The 18,354-nt window shown below is 34.6% G+C and overlaps 1 protein-coding gene across 1 annotated transcript in view; it reads right to left on the bottom strand.

Annotated features, from left to right (window-relative positions):
* LOC124359397 (rap guanine nucleotide exchange factor 2) overlaps nucleotides 1-17,961 on the bottom strand; it is a 483,874-nt gene extending 465,913 nt beyond the window's left edge. Inside the window, exon 1 of the mRNA XM_046812105.1 lies at nucleotides 17,818-17,961. The gene's annotated coding sequence lies outside the window, so the exon portion shown is untranslated. The remainder of the gene's footprint in view (nucleotides 1-17,817) is intronic.
* Nucleotides 17,962-18,354: the final 393 nt, after the last annotated feature.

Raw genomic sequence — 18,354 nt, forward strand, 5'->3', positions numbered from 1 at the left:
TGGCACACAATTTTAGTTTTTATAAAAAAGGTACATATGTGTGGTTTTATACGTAAACTTGACAGCAATTATTATTATTATTTTGGCTGTTGATATATTATGTAATGAAAAATAAACAAATATATTTTAATTTTTTGTATTTTTGAATATATTGTTCATCATACGGTGCAAAAGTGTCTTTCAGAGCTTAACACGATTGTCCCCTAAAAACAACCCACTTTTGTTCCTAATTAAGAAAATGACTATAACATACGTTTTAAACTATCCAATATGTAAATTTTTTTTATTTATTTTGTAAAGTTATGAAGATAGCAGAAATGGGAGTCGCTCATCTTAATGAAATCTTTGAAACCAAGAGTAAAAGTTTACTTTTTTCACTAAGCACAACATAACTCTATATAATTGTGAACGCAATGGACCAAGATCTTCGTTTACAATACATCAATATTGCCAGGGCTCATGCTATCGTAAACGATTCGAGCAATCAGCGAATAATCCTCTTCATCTGTGTTGTGTAAACTGTATGAATTCAGGCAATTTACAATGCGAGCAGGATTAGACAAAATAATGTAACTCCAGCCCTTCTTTTGATACCCGCTACTACACTACTAATAACTTCCGCCCCTCCATACAAATCTGTAGCAAAGGGAAATAGTGGATCTTTGAAGCCGATAACAACATACGTTATAGTAGGTCTTTCTTCAATAAATATTTAATAACAGTTACAAAAGTTGTTAAATACAAGTTGGAGACGAAGAAATGCGAGGTTGGAGAGATGATATTATAAATAGTCAGCCATTTCAACATCTACACTACAACTTAAAAAGTTTAAGATTACGTGAAATAACTTTAGCATATTCTTGCCAAATTGTTCCAGAAGTAGAAAACAGCATTTGGTATGCTTAAGGGTTTCAAAGTTTCAAATCAAATAATTGGTAAGTGAGAGCGATTGTAGAATTGAACATGAGTGGAAAGGTACAAAGACAAAGAAAGGAGATAAAATGAAACTTAGAAAACAATAATTGAATGAAAATAAAATGTTTGGGACGATTTACTGTTGTTTCGCTGAATTAGGAAGATTACTGGAAGTGATTAATTAATTCCCCTTAGATACATGGACCTTTCATGAAGGCTAGGTACGGGGAAGAATCAATACACCGTCATCAGCAGGGCATCGGCTTAGATAATATTCCGCCCTACACAGACTGGAAAGCAAGAGAGCTAACTAAACCCTGGACAAACCCAAAAAAGGATGGCTCGGTCTCGCTCCCAGCCCAACCACCGACCAACAAAATAGAAGCCATGTTTAAAGTAATATCCCAGTCCGATGAAGAATCCGTTGAGCTCTACGCCCAGAATTCATATAAAAATCTGAGAAATTTTGGAAACAATAAACCGGTACAACGTATATCGAGGGACCTCACATAACCTAGAAAAAGTCTTTATCAAACAAACTGTACGGGCAACTTTGGTGACCTTTGAACTTGGACCTCAAAATTAATGCCAACAGTATTAAGTTTCTAGTCTCTAGGATTTTTATATGAAGAGTTACCGCATAGACAAAGACGTTAAGAAGGACCTGTCAGGTCGTATTATGTATCTAGACTCGTCGTGTAAAGAGGGTGCAAGTTGTAGAATGGATCTTAAATCATGGGCGTATGTAAGAGAGAGAGAGAGAGGGGGGGATTAGGGTGCTCAAGAAACCCCCCCCCTCCCGAAAGTTTGAAAGACAAGCATAAAAATTGCATGCAGTAGTTTGTTTTAAGCTAGAACACATGTTTGAGGTCTTAAAGCTCAGCAATTTCCAGATGGAAGATTTCCAAACCTATATTTTTGGAGCATATTTTACACTTCTTAAACCATCCAGATGTCAGCCTCCAGAAATAATGTTTATATACGCCACTGTACCACGTTGCCTGTTGCAAACAAGTCAGTGCTCGATAAATATATTCACGATGGAAATACTAAATAGTATTCAGGAATGTGAATGCAATGGACATGTTTCTACAAACGCTTCCTTATCGTACACTACTATAACGGAGTATAATGGCTACGTCATGGTCGTAAAGTGAATAGTGTAGTTTAAGTAATAACTTTGTTAATCAATGGACAATAACCTCAGACGAAATTGTCCTGCACTGATCCCCAGAAAGGGGAGATGATGATATCCAGATTGGGAGCACAGGATGAGAATGGTCAGTGAGTGTGGGAGTGAGTGAGTGAGTCAGTGGTCAGTGAGTGGGCTGGCTCGCTCCGCCAGTTTCACGGTGTACGGTATCGCGGTCTCGCTAACTACTGGAACTGACTGCTCTATTTCTTGCAGCTTCCAGTTCACTCGGCTTCTCTTCTTGTAGTATCTGTCACGTGACCGATCACATATGTGCGAAGGTGAAAACAGGTTCACGAGAGATGGGTAATTGAATGAAACAATTCTTGACACAAACTATTTCTCTTGTTTAGGTGGTATATACACTGTTTGTTTTTTTTTGTGAGGAATGTTTTATAGTTTTTTCCTGTATGTGGATTGTAGACCCATAAGTATAGTATGGCCATGTGGTTTCATTTTTATAAACGCAACCAAGGCAGGCACATATTTCGGAGAAGGATATTTATTAGATTTTGTCTATAGGACTTGCCGAAGGTCCTTGAATTGTAGCGATTGACAAGTTTTTGAATTTTATATTTCAGAATTGTAGATCTATGAGTATAATTTTACACATGGAGGTTTATTTTTTTTAAACAAAACAAAGGCACGCGCATATTTCGGAAAAGAATAATATTTTTTAATTTTGTCTATTAGGACAATCGGGATGAGGGTTTGTGAAAACCTTGAATTGTAACGATTGATAAGTTTTAGATTTTTATACAACCAATCAAACTACAAGAAAATAAATATTTTATTTTGGTGGAATACATATAGGCAAGAGTGCAGAAGATTTTCTGATTTGGTCCATACCAAATACCCGAAATAATCCAGTAACCATTTCCTAAACGTCGTTTATAAAATTATTGCATCTGATCTCAAGATTACATTGTAATTAATGAGGCAACAATTTCTACGTTTTGAATGCTAATTGTTTTACTTGTATAGATTTAAATTTTTCCTTTAAGTTGTCGTTTGTTTTTAACTTAATAAACAGTTGTATTGCATTATAAATACAACATGATCGTTACAATAATGCTACTGTAAAGTGTGGAAGAACAATATTGCATTACTGTATTATGTAAATGTAATATTTAGCGAATTTCGAACTGCGGATTTACACTTTGATTTGATATCACTCGATTTTTGAAATATTGCGATGTAATGGTGTGTTTTCATCGTCGATTCCTAATCATCCTAATCAATCAAGTTAATTGGGTATACAATAATCATGTTTAATCGTGTTTCTCATGAAATTTCCACTTAGTTTGACACAGTTTACTTCAAATTCAAAATAAATTAAATGTAACATGAAATGCTGAATGTTGCTGTAACCAAATTACAAAATGACTAAATGTCCCAAGGCCAGCTTGTAACATCAGCTAGTAACCCCTAATAGCATGATGTCTTGTTCATTAAACAAGTGCGGTTGAAGTGGCACATAATCAGATAAGGTAAGAAGCTCGCCCTAGCTCACCACCTGTTCTGTCACCAAGACGACAGAAGAAAGTGTGCTGTAACGAATCAAGGAACTATATTGTAAACACAGGCCTAATTAGTGTAAATAAGTACCTTTATGTTTATTTAAAATAAACCTTTTTTGTCCTAAATGTACATAAAAATCAAGCAACAGAATAGGGAAAACTCTTTATTACCAGTATTTACAACAAGTGGTTTGACTTATAAAAGAACGTTTTGTGCCAGTTCTTCTACTTGTATGTTTGTCTAAAAACTTGTGTATTTTTCTAAGTAATAACTTTACAATAAAAGAATAACAGAGCTCTAGAAATGGTTTAAGCAATGTTTTCACATCCGTTGCAGATCAATAGTATCGTTAAATAATCTGTTAAATTCACGTTTAGAATTTTACTTTCAAATTTAAGGAGAGTGTTGCGCAAATTGAATCAATTTTACATTTAGCGTTTGCTCAGGTTCGGTTTTAAATTTCTTACTAAGGAACCGACACAAAATATAGAAGACTCAATAAAACCCAACAATAAAACAATGGGGAGTAGGAGAAGCCGCGATGATAAGTAAAGACGCTGTCCGCATTTCAATAAACGTAGCAGCATCCAGTCACTCCCTAGCGTACACGTACATAGCTGTAGCCTCCGTTATCGATACAACATGGCAAGAATACTAAACAAACCCAAACAGCTGCAGGGACGGCTACCAACATAACAGAGCATAAAATAACAGAATGTTATACAATATAGCCGGATGTGTCAGGTGAACACAATGAATGCTCTAGATTCCCGAGTCCCGACAGGTTGGGAGCGACATGACGATAACGATTTGTCATAGAGGTTATGACATGCAGCATAGCGTGGTTCATGCTTCATTCTAATAAAGCATATTTTTTTACATTATTTGTGGAATTAAAATAAATATAAGTGACTTTCCGATATTGTTTCGTTAGAGGAGAGTGATAATTTGATTTCTGAACAAACTGGTTCGAACTTTAGGATTGTTCATTTATGTGAAAGCCGATTTATTCAAGTATCCAGACAGAGTATAGAATCCATAGAGGTACAAGAATAACGATATACTGAAATACAGAGTATAAATGAAAAGAGCAATCCGTAGTAAAAAACTAAGTATTGACTGAAATTTAGTGACTCCAACGATAACGACTGACATCACTTTTACTATATTTCTAATAATGTAAATTTAAATTAACGCCTCGAGTTATTAGTGAGTACTCTATTTACAAGTACAGTATATGTTCGTACGGAAAGAATTATCATCCACATGCGGTAAGGAAAAAACTTTCAATGTTTTCCTATAAAATTACATTTCTCAGTCAATCATAATCAGGCAAAACTCGCACTGATGCCTGGAACCCGGAATTTTTTATTAGTTTCCTCTTTGAATTTTTTCCTGATATTTAATATTCAACTGTAGGAATATTGTAAAGGTGGTTTACATCGTTATCCGTAAATTCACTAACCTAATAAAAAGATAACAACAAAATTGTATGACGTTAAAACGAATACCTACCTAATATACATGACAAGAGTTTTGCATTATTAGATTGATAAAACTGTAGATTTGTAAATGTACCTACCTCAAAAAAGGACAAGAGAGGAGGAGGTTGTGGTTTGGAGCTTGGAATTAAACCGCAACCACAGACACTCATATAGGATTAGGTTGACAGTAAAGATAACAGAAGTGAATTTATAACACCAACTTTCCACTAATTCAGGTATTTCGATATTTAACTGACGAAACATTCATGCCCTCTAAATTATCAAATTTTCGAAATAATTTTGGGTTTGCACGACTTCGGAGATGTAGACAGAAGAATGTTATTATTCCCTAACTGGAAAACAGTTATCGGCAGAAGTCGGCTAAACCATTATTTCACATGTGAGTACATAAATCATATTTTGGATTGTTAATATTCTTGTAACTGATTTGAAACTACCCAGGCTAAACTTTTGGAACCTAAACGAAGTTAAAATCAGCCAAAAAGTTCTGTTGAAAGATCTAGAAGTTCTGGTTTAAAGACGACAATAAAGAATCAATTAATAGCTAAAATGTTGTACTATCTACTCTCGATAAATTTAAAATCAAGAAAATAAGACATTTCTCAAAATTCGTGGAGAGCTCGCCTATTCGTAGACCGGGCCGAGCTCTATCATAGATACAATAGAGGTCATAACTAAAACTTGTATAAGATTCTTTTTTAATTGTAAAGCAACTATTATCAGCTAACATTACGTTATGTTGTTGTATTTGTTATTTATTAAAAGACCATTTTTAGAGAGAAAAAGACACGAGCCGAAAATGTTGAATTATAAAATAATTAACACGGTCCTAATCTAGAAGCCTTATTGGTATACCTAGACAATTTAATCAGAGTAAACTTTTACTGTGATATGTAAAACCCATAAAATTCACAAGAGTGGATATATAATATATTACTTATAAATCGATCAACTTATTGGATATAACAAACTCCGAGGCTGTGTTTTTGAAACAGTGGCTATAATTTTTTAAGTTTGTTTGGATACACGGTGTATAGTGGTTTGTAACTTTGGTGAAAAGTGCCGGAATCCTTGAGTATGAAGGTATGGCGAAGCAGATAATAGGTGTGTTTGGATCGTAGAGTCTCTAACCACCCGTAATTACTTACAGCCTGGAGTGTTTTATATTCCATGGAGGGGAGCCTTTGAAAACACCACAGTGTGTTCCACGTGAAATATTTTCTATAGACCCTTCATTATTAACGCCAGGACAACTACCTTGTAGCACAAAGTGCGCGGCTGAGACTGTAAGCAGGATAATGTTGGTTTCTCAAGGACTATACAGTAGTACATTTGCTTAGTACGGTTAGAATGCTATGGTCAAAAATAATATAAAGTATCAAATGTTTACTTGTTCCCATAGATTTTTCCAAATTTCATAAATAGTAATATGATATCAGTATATTTTACCAGATCAGAATTAGTACAATCCTTTTTGGGCAATATAAAATTCAAATTTTCAACTTCCAAGTGCTACTGTACAAGGTACATTCTATTGTAGTATGCCTGAAATCTTCTGCGAAATCCACTGTGTTCTTGGCATCACAACACGCACAGCCCTAAAGTGTTGTAAGCTACTGAACAGATAATGCCTAAAGATTTGCCAATTTTCATATTTAACTCTCTAAAAGACACGAAGTTTGGCGTAATCTCTGAGTAATTCTTGAGCCTAACTTAAAATATTACGTGGAAATAGCGCCTTTATAATAAGAAAACCTCAAATAAAAATGTCTATTGTGACTGAACGCCAACCGCTGTTATATTCTCAATTTACTTCGATAAGAGACTTCTCTTCTCGAGGTCGGAATGCTCTCGAGGATCGAGTGACTGGTCTATACTGTGCCAAAGCGGTAGTAAAACTTTCACCGCTATTGTATCGCATCACCTTTACACAACACGCCACTCAAGGCAACACCCACCCGAAGGAGACCTACAACAGTACGTGTACGACCTACACTTCAGCCAGCACATAACACTTTTGATTGTTTGACTCATTTCACTCCAGACTCAAGTTGCGTTTGTAACAAAGCCAGAGTGAATATCTTTTACCAAGGCTATTTCTTGATAGGCTATTATGGTTTCTTGATTCGAACAATGTCATCTTTATAAAGCAAATTGGGTTTATTATACATTCATCCATACTGAATGCCATATTTATTAATATTGCGAATGTGAACTAGAGAATAGATAAAAAAGGCACTTAAATGTATATTTTATGCTTGCTGCATATTCCATTTGAAACGGTACATCAGAACATTCTGTTGTATGAATTTAAAAGACTTGTAAAAACTTGAATAAAGGTAAAGATAAATGGTTACGAGTGGTTATCTAAATCTTCCTTCTTCCTGCAAATGTCCAAGTACTTGGGAAACCATCTGTGGATGAGTCACTTCTGTCAGGTTTAGCCAGGTCTCACTTAGGGCAACAGTGAATATTGATCTACCTCAAGGTTCAGTCCTTGGACCTGTCCTATTGTTACTGTTTATCAATAGCAACAAACGGAGTATAGTTATAGAATGATACATCGCTCAAACTTTCTCTTAGAAACTATCTTGAGATCGGTCTATTCCACTATTAGAGTTCTCTTCTGCTGTGGTCAGAAGACTGTCTTCGTGTTTTAAAACTAAATTTGTCGGCTAATACACAGGAGACCTCTTACATATGAGTTAAATCATTATTATTGGGGATACAGAATTTTAGCCGTATTAATTATATTTTAGACAATTTTTATATTCTAACTAAAATATCTTTTGTTCTACAAGTGCAACAAAATGAAATGAGTATTTCATTTCGATTCGGCTCTCTATTTTGCTAATACTGAAAGTTGTAATAGTTCAACATTTTTTACGTGTAATAATTTATCTCTTCTGAGCTACTTGTAGGCTACCAATTGTAGGGACTAAAATAACTGTAAGCTTACTATTGTCAATTCGTGTGCAAAAAAATACGATAAGACCATCTTAAGCGTCACTAAGTGACTTTTTTAGTCCAGTCATTTCAGAAGTCTAACTATAGAATTTTATTTTGTTCAAATTACCTAATTATTACTTTCGTACATCATGGATATATTTAGGAGATTTTGTATTTCTCTCACACGCCCTAAGTTACTTGATAACATATTTAATGGTCAAAGTAAAAAACCCCATTAAAAAAAAGTGTAATATTCAATCATTCTACAGTACCTAAATACCCTAGTCTACAGTTTTTTGTTTATAACAAATATTATCCTATAAAAATGCAATCCACCTATAACTTGCCCTTGATTACAGTACTTTATGTAACGTTTAAAGGTACGAAGGTAAAGAACAGCAACTCCTAACAATATTGTGTCTGCCTTAGCTATTCGCCTTTTACATGTTTATCTCTGTTACATAGGACTCATGCACATAGCATACGATGGGTTCAATTTTGGATAATCTGTTCTTTCTTATTTGAATGTGTACAATAGATTTGATGGTTTTGTCTTACAGTTTATATGACTCAAAATCTACTCATTCTTGGTCATCAACTCATAGCTCATCATTGTTTCTTGATCAAGAAACTAATGGACCTGTCACTAAATTTAAGGAGGAATTCGAACCACATACTTATTGCTATGTATTAATTAATTTGATTCAGACTTTCGATTCTCACTTGGTAAAGACACCCGCGCTCCAGATAATCAGAGTGATGAGCGGGCACGACGACAGCGCTCTCCTACTTGTCATTCCGGCAGTTTGCGGCCGTTGACTTGTCCCGCCAAAACCTGCCAAGACAGACAGACAGTCACGTGACTGTATATGCCGTGACATCGATCGACCTGATCAGGTTACGAGTACGGTCACACCTGAAAATTACCACAGATCGACCTCAGCTCTACCGATTCCGGTTTAAATCTTGACTCGTCAACACATCTTTGTTTTACAGTTTTTGTTAACATTCATCTGCTTTCCCCTTGACCCTGTTGAATTTCCCTTTCAGAGGTAATAAACAATACATTGATTTTAAATATAATTCTTTTCAAAATTAAATCTTCTAAATTAATTTATGAAAATAAAATTGTGTTACGGTATTTAGCAAACCTATTGAGGTAAATTACTCCTCGAAACCGTTAACAAATTTATTCTTGCCAAGGGATTTAACTGTTTTGTCGAGTATGGTAGATGAACATGTATTGCTTTTAACCCGCCTAAAACTCTACTGTCATTATTTTCAATCGCCAAAGTTTAAAAGAGCATTCTCATTTATGAAAATGGGATGACAATATCCACTTTCCGTACACACGCTCTTCCATACTCATATAACTTATAACGACGTGGTTAGTGAACATGTAATTTATGTGCAAACAAGTACGGTAGTTAATATAGCCTACACTGCAAGTTTATGTGAGCATCAACCACTACAATAACCGCGACAGAAAGATGAATATACATTTCAATTGTGAATCTTAGAGTAATGAATATTTTATGTAGGCTAATTAACACGCTAGAGGTCTCAGTCGCGGCGGTAAGCAGCAATTTTTTAAATCCTGTAATATTATTACGATTAGACTCTAACATATCAGCAGCTTGGGAAATCGTTTTATCTCCTGTCTCACATTTCTTCACATGATATCTGTTAGTCTTTCACTCACTTTGTTCTCAAAATAATTAAAATTTGGTTGTTTCCTGCACTTCATTCGGGAATATTTCCTGATTCAAATAATTAATTTTAGGAACACAATCACACACTTATAATAAATTCAAGTTCAATTTTTATGTTGTGCTTATATTAGACACATTTCTTTTTTAAGTACAAACAAATTTACTATGTACATGCTTTAAAAATCGTATGCGGCAATTTGCTCAAGCGCGACTTCCCGCGTAGTCTAAATTTTACAGCATCTTGTAGAGCACTTGTAATATGTTTTATTGACATGGTTTACAGATAATCTAAAGTACTATATTCTGAGACACAATTAGACAAACTAATCACATGATATTTTTGAAAAGATTTCCTTATGAAGGAAAATAACAAATAATATAGAAATACGCTTGAGCAAATTGTCTTCAAGAGACCTTTCGCGTTTTAACTTATCCAATAAAAAAATCCATCAATGAATATATTTAAGTGCTGGCTGAAATACGTCCTTTCTTTTTGCCTATAATAGTGATTATAGCAGTAGTACATGTCAATGCATAACCACATAACTCATTCAATATCTGGTCCATTTCATCTTAATTTTTCATCATCATTCTTTTTACATTCTGTGATCTAAAAAGAAATTTAACAAAAATTTACGATTAAATGTTTAAATAGAGAAGATTATTGAACATAAAACCAATGAAGGAAACAAGCAAAAATGCATACTTTATTATATTATTTTAGCGAGAATATTTTTGTATGTGTTCACGCTTCACGAATTTTCGTAAAATAAACGCAGTGTGTATTGCAGGAATGAGAAGTGTAGGGAAGAGTGAAGAGCAAGGCAGACAACCCAAAATAAAGTTAGTTAGTCAGCCCAACTCGACACAAGACGAGTGTCCCGGCGCACTCCTCACCTAACCTCAACTTACCATTGTAGTGGTTACTCGAGTTGAAGTCAGCGTAGAGCGTACACAGGTCGCAGGAGGGCGTGGCGGCGCCTTATTAGCGGAATGTGTAGTGCGTGCGTACGCCCACAAAGGAGGAAATCACGCGTGAGCTAATTGGCGCTGTGCTATTGTGGAATATGTGGCGAAACAAAGCGCTAGCGCCGCAGGATGGCGCAACCGCTAGAGTTGGACCACTTGCGGCACTATAGCAAGGGTTTGTTTTCGAGTTCACAGTTTATTCGATTATGAAAAGAAACAATGTCAGCTCGTACATTAAGAAGTGGAATTCAATTTGTAATAATTTAATTTCGTAATATCGAAATTAAAAAGAATAGTGAACAATGTCTTTCTCTGTGATTTTGTTACATCATTCTCATAGTATCATCTTCGCATTGAGTAAAAGGCAAGAGCAGTAAGTTTTATGAAATATTCAACGTTTAACGTGCATCTTTTAGCAACTTTAAATTTTCAGAACATAATTGTAAAAGTAGCAGTTAAATATAAAAACTAAGATATTAAGTAGTCTGTGACATAAATTGTGAGGCGTGGACTGAAAGTGAATATATCAAAAAATAACTGTAGTAACTAATTAGAATGGAGAGTGAATCAAACAATTTATCATCCAAATTTTCGTTGGAATAATTCAAATTTAGAATAAGAACAACAGTTGTTGTTTGAGTGAGTAATTATAAACATAATCCATTTCCATGTTGATAGTTCTAGCAATAAGTGTTTTATCAATTTATCACATTACAATGCCGAAGTTAAGATTCCAATCAAGGCAATTAACATGTAATTTTATAATAAACACGTAGTGCCCTCGTTTCAAAGTTTAGTAAAGTACGTCTCTGAAATATAAAATTTGGTTTTAAATCAGAGCTTTCGGAATAGATTTAAATAAGATAAAATATGTTTCAACAGATTTCTTTTAAGATTATTGGCTGCATGTACAACGCTATCGGGACTAAATAATATTATTAGTAATTATTTTCAAGCTGAATGCAAAACTGACTTTATTCTGTTTATTTATTTTCATAAATTCTTTCATGCTTAGGCCTACGTCATAAGAAACTTTATGTAATGGTTTGATCAGCTGTGAGGCCCCAAATTAACACTGCCAGAATAATAGCAGCCCTAAAAGGGCCAAAATGTGTGTTAAACTTTTCGTAATGAAGTTTTGAAATTATATCTATGTAAGTTTGACTATTTTAATACTGCATTTCATTCAGTATAATATTGATCCACTGTGTCACGTCCCATTTCAGCAAATTGTATTTGTTTCCCTTGATAAAATATTTTATGAACCGAGTCAAGTGTTTGCGGGGATCTAAGAAAGAAGGTTGATGCAGTAGTAACTCTGAGATTAATTATAATTACTTATTAGGATTTACAATTTAACTTAAATGACTCATATTTTATCTAATAAATAACAAATACTAAATTACAGATTAATTTATAGATTTGTCATTTATTTATTGCTACAGTATGACGCATGCCATGGCAAGTGTGGGTTGTAGCAGATCAACAATCGTTCAATGTACTCGTACTTAGGCCCGATATACATTGTTTAAAGCTTTGCATTAATACAAAAGATTATTTTATTGTGATGACTAGTATTAAGATTAATAGGCCTAATATTGAGATCTCATTAGGCTACGTTATTATTTAATAATAAAGCCAAACAGCTAGGCTTGTTCTCGTACTCTAGTTGGTTGCATTTTCTGCATTAATTGGCAAGGAGGGTTGTAAGTAGGTTAGTTTGAATAAATCAAGTCTTCTGCAAGCGAAAAAGTTTATAAAGTCTTATGCTGTAATTTATAACTTATCTCTCAGATTTCTTCATTTATAGGTTTGGTTCTACTGCATTAGTATTCTACTTTTTCATACACTAAGGTAAAATTGGGTGCAAAAGTATAATTGACCAAAGACCTTTACAATACTGCCGGCGTCAGAGAGGAAGGTCGCGGGACCTTGAGACCAGTTCCTCGGTGGTCGGTGGTCGGTAGTTTGGCGGGAAAGGTTGGTGGCGTGTACAGCGCAGTTGTCCGTGAGCCAAGCCTCCTACAATCAATGTAGACCACACTGGCCACTATAATAACTAACCGGATTTAGTACCAGTAAGGCACACAACCTCACTATCCTCAAGGTTCCAAAAGTTCAGTTCAATTCATTCATTAGTTATTTTACACAATGGAAAACACACCTGATTAGTTTTATTGTTCTTGTGGTATAACGTTTCAATTTTAAGCGAAAAATGTCCCATTCTTTAACATACGACAAAATAATATTGATGGCTATCCTAATCCTAATATTATAAAGTTAAACGATAAATTTAAAGACTGTTATAAAATCCATCTTACCTATCTTTTCTTAGAAGTAGGCATTTCTGATCTGTGATATATATTTTCTTGATCGGAAAACAAGGCAAACTCAAATTCCAACAAAAAATATTATGATGGCAACCAGGCAAACTCAGTATTGGTGCTGGAAATGCAATTCACTCAAACTAGTAGTGCTCATACACTCGTGCGAAGGTGCGGGTAACTGTTAGTAATATTATAAATGCGAAAGTGACATTGTTTCTTTTGTTTTCACACGTAAACTATTCAACCGATTGTACTGAAATTTAACATGGGCATTCTTAGGGTCCCTAGTATGAAGGGCCTATTCTTATTTCGAAAATCCCTCCGGGCTACGCTCTACTGGTCTCTAAAAGAGCTAAAAATCCCGTCTTGGTCTTAGCCACTTGTTTTATGTAATCATTGTTGTATGACACCACAACCATAAGTTTAATTAATTTAACCACTAATTTCTATCTGTTAACAATTATTGTGTGAAGCCTTGAGTAAACTTAATAGTAACAATACTTCTTATTCTGCAATTCCACCTTTTCTGCAATCTCTGTTGAGCTCGTAATATCCAGATAAGAAAATTAATAAACTTTTTAGTAAAAATATACTTTAAACTAAAAATGTTCAACAAAAATGAAGTATTTGACACAAAAGAAAAATATTATTATTATTATTTATTGTTATTATTAAAATGTACAATAAATTTAAAGGCTATAGTACATTTTACTATAAAATGCACTATTAAATTTAAATATAAAATCCATAGCAGTTGTCTTTTGACAGAAGTAGGCATCTCAGATCTGTGTATGTATATATATATATTTCCTTGATCAAGAAACAGGGAAAAATCAACTATAGAACAAAAAAATACTACGACTGGATAAATTACAATGGTCATAAGTAAACACTTTTTGACAGATTTTCTTTTTCGTGCCAGCAAGGCAAACTCAACATTGGCGTCGGAAATATAATTTACTCGAACCAGAAGTGCTCATACAGGTGCAAAGACTGAAAAATGTTGAGCGAAGCCGCGGGTAACTTCTAGAACCTAAATGGATTACTCTAGCAAATGCGAGTTACTGAATAAGTGTTTTATTTTTTTCATTGCGGGTGCCCTTGTTTATGGAAATTATTTTTGTAAATGTTACGCTACATAAAAAATAGTATAGTTATCTACATTTTAGTTAATTTTAAGAACCGATTCTATTTCAATATTTAAATACGACAAGGCATTAGTTTCAATCTGCTAACGGTAGTGTTAGTTATGTAATACGGTAAGTAGCATCAAGTTAAGGATGAAATCAAATTATGTTTGGGTTTTAGAACAATCCCAGCTCGTCATGTTAGACACGAAAGTGAGTAAAAACAAGCACACGACGAAACATAAGCAAATGAGTGTAGTTTGTCGTGATCAACTCCCAGCTCGTCATGTTAGACACGAAAGTGAGTAAAAACAAGCACACGACGAAACATAAGCAAATGAGTGTAGTTTGTCGTGATCAACTCCCAGCTCGTCATGTTAGACACGAAAGTGAGTAAAAACAAGCACACGACGAAACATAAGCAAATGAGTGTAGTTTGTCGTGATCAACTCCCAGCTCGTCATGTTAGACACGAAAGTGAGTAAAAACAAGCACACGACGAAACATAAGCAAATGAGTGTAGTTTGTCGTGATCAACTCCCAGCTCGTCATGTTAGACACGAAAGTGAGTAAAAACAAGCACACGACGAAACATAAGCAAATGAGTGTAGTTTGTCGTGATCAACTCCCAGCTCATCATGTTAGACACGAAAGTGAGTAAAAACAAGCACACGACGAAACATAAGCAAATGAGTGTAGTTTGTCGTGATCAACTCCCAGCTCGTCATGTTAGACACGAAAGTGAGTAAAAACAAGCACACGACGAAACATAAGCAAATGAGTGTAGTTTGTCGTGATCAACTCCCAGTTCGCCACGCTCTGGTGGTCGGGTACAGACCTCCTCTGCTGCCTCCTTGCGGTTTCTTCGTTAATTGCGCGACGGATATACAGAGCTGAACTAACAGACACGGAGGGCTACCAAAATATGTAATTAATTACCAATACAGTATATAGTGTAAAGGAGTCCCGAAATTAAAAACGTCATTGTTCACACGTTAAAGTTTAGAGTTGGTTAGTAACATCTAACCAAACCAAAGCAAGTTTGTAAAACATAGAGGTTTACTACCATATTTAATATATATTATAAACTATTTTTAACCATTCACAAAAAGTAGGGTTACTAGTATTGCCATAAAGCAGTATCTATTGCATAACATACCTGTATGGAACTGTCTCAAAGAAGATTATAATTATGCGAATGAATTTTTGAGGATACATTAGTTTTTAAAGCTAATGAATGAGTACTTTATATAGTATAATTGTTTTCGCGACGAACATATTTTAAGCACTAAGTGGAACCCGTGTTCTATATTTCAAGATTTGAAATTCATCTTAAAATTAAATTTTATGTTAGTATCGTCTTGAATTTGAAAACTTGATGAATTTGCCTTCGTAAATGTGTGTATAAAATTTACTTAACACACAATTTCTCTCTATTTATAAAATAAGAGAGATCTAATATTTATAAATTAGTTAAATTTAATCAATTTGATTATAAGTACTAGAGTAAAATATTTTGTTTCTATTTGTAAACAAACGCAGTTGAATGAAACGCACAAAAATCATCTATCGTGATTCGTGACGTGGCTTTGGTGTTCCAGTTGACTTCGGTGTCTTCAATTCTCGTACGTGCTTCTGACTTCGGCCACCTTCACGTTCTCCAGAACATTATACGTGCTCACGGTTTCCTCAACAACAGTCAAATTTCCGATTACAAAAGTTACCTTGTTTCCACGACGTTTGTAATTTTTTGAACGTCGTTACTGACAATGAGTGTAATTCACTTACACTGTAATGATGCAATGTATACGATTTAAAAAAAGGTTTTAAATTGGACATCTGTACTTCCTATAAAGAAGTTATTGAAATCATCTATCATATTAATAGGTTACTTTATTTGAAAAATGTTAATTTTAATTAAACAAAAAGGTACATAGCATAACTTACTGCACACAACGTTTCAAGACATAATGTATTAGTAAAAAATATATCCACTCTTTATAGAAATTGGATTCAGGATATTATCAAGAAATTTGTCAGTTTCGTCATTATTCTGCTTTATAGCTTCGTTTTATAAATAATACCAATTCAATTAACTCCTTTTGGTAGCCTCCTTCTATGTTTGAAACCTCGCTAGCATTGACGATAATTACTTGTAATTATTGGTGTAATTGCTAATTGAATGTATTACCAATTGTAGCCTAAAATTTCAAATTAATATTTTTGGCAAAACAACCCAAAATAAACAGAAAGTTTGTTAAAAACATTTTAGTCACCGTTTTTTGTTTAAGTGATTTTCACTTTACTTTCGTCCCAAAAACTATCCTTATTTTAGAACTAACGTGACAAAATCTCTGCGTGAAATTTAAAGGATTCACTTCAACCAGTTTCGCAATTATCGAGTCCACATTGAAAAATCAACTGACCTTATAACCTTGATTATAGAATCAAGGCCTATAGCTAGCTACATTCATCAACAGTTGGAATGTTGAAAATGAAATCTTCACGGTTTAATGATGAAAATATTATAGTGAAAACGGAATTCAGATTATTCAATCTGTGGCAAAGTCTATCTGTAGATCAGTGGTATTCAATGTAAGATTGTTCCAAAAGCTATGTTTAGTTCTTCAACCTTATTTTAAATATATTTGAAACACCAGTCCTCGAATGTACGTGGTTGCGAAAATATGCCATTTATTGAGAAGAGATTCGGTGAGAAGTGACCATTTATGTCAGCACCATGATATTGAAGAAATTTAAGTCACCTAGTGCAAACTGTAGTGACAACATTTAGCAGAGATCGTTCAACGAACGATTCAATTAGTTTATGGGCTACGTACAGGCACTGGATGACAAACTTTAATTGTTCCAGTGAATACAAAATTAAACTTTACTGGTATAAAGTTTCACCACAACATAGCAAGGTATAAACATAGTTCATCAGAACATTACTATATGTTGTTGTCATTTTGAAATATTTTACCATATAGAACTTCTACTGAAGCAAATATTACTGTAGGCTAATAACGATTTACTAGTACAATATTACCTTTTTGTCAACTAGATGGGCTTTCGGAAAGGCTGGTAAACTCGTCTTATACAGCTCAGACTACATTGTTTTAACATTAGATTATCCAGCTGAATGTCGAGGACACAACCCGGCAATTACACCGACTTTGCAGGCGGACGTCAGTTAAGATCTAATGAGCGATGCGTGTCTCTGGGCAGGTAAACGGCGCAAATCCGGATCAGCCCATAGCATCCGCCCTAACTGACACATCCGGGCAATTAAATCTGTTTGCGCGGGTGTAGGTAGGCGTCCGGTACACCGCGAATTGCACAATATAAACGGCAAAGGTGAACAACGGCGGGGTAACCTACTTTCGTCCGGCGCAGCGGGCGCGCGAGGAGATGATGCGTTTTACATACTCTACGCCTCGTATAGAACTACACATACCAATAAAAATAATTATAAAACATCATAAAGGTGTTTATTAAAAAGTTTTAGAACTTTGATAAAACATTTCTTTCTTCTAGTAAAGTTGAACACAACTATAAAAACAATCCTAAACCACATAAAATAACAAATATTATACGTACATAAATGTTGTAATCCAAAAACTGGAAGAGAAATAATCCAAAACAGGTAAAGTGAACACAACACCCACTGAAAATACGTTGCGATTCACAGAGAGTACCGAAAACACACCGAACAGAGAGATGTTCTCTCCAGCGCGGTCTGGCGTAGACTTAACTGACTATACAAACGAGTCGAGCGCGCCATTGCCAACCTGGCGGGTCGAAAACATCCTACCTCCCGTAACAATCGCAGTGATGCAAGCAAGTGAAAATAAAAGTAGCGAATAAAGTCGCTAGCAAAAATTGTTTTTAGTTACTGGATGGATTATCCCTTGATTTAAGGGGGTATGCCTTCAACTTTTCAATGAGTTATGAAAATTAATGAATAATGTCAACGAATAAGAGGATATGTATCAAAGCGTCGACATTGAGTAAAATACGATCAGTATTTATCGAATTTGTAATGTTTGCACATTACGATTACTTTAAAAAAAATACCTTGAGCTGTGCTCATTTTGAACGAGTTGTTCTTCCGTCCAAGGCAATCCTCACAATAAA

The sequence above is a fragment of the Homalodisca vitripennis genome, chromosome 4 (genome assembly GCF_021130785.1).
Source record: "Homalodisca vitripennis isolate AUS2020 chromosome 4, UT_GWSS_2.1, whole genome shotgun sequence".
Taxonomy (NCBI): domain Eukaryota; kingdom Metazoa; phylum Arthropoda; class Insecta; order Hemiptera; family Cicadellidae; genus Homalodisca; species Homalodisca vitripennis.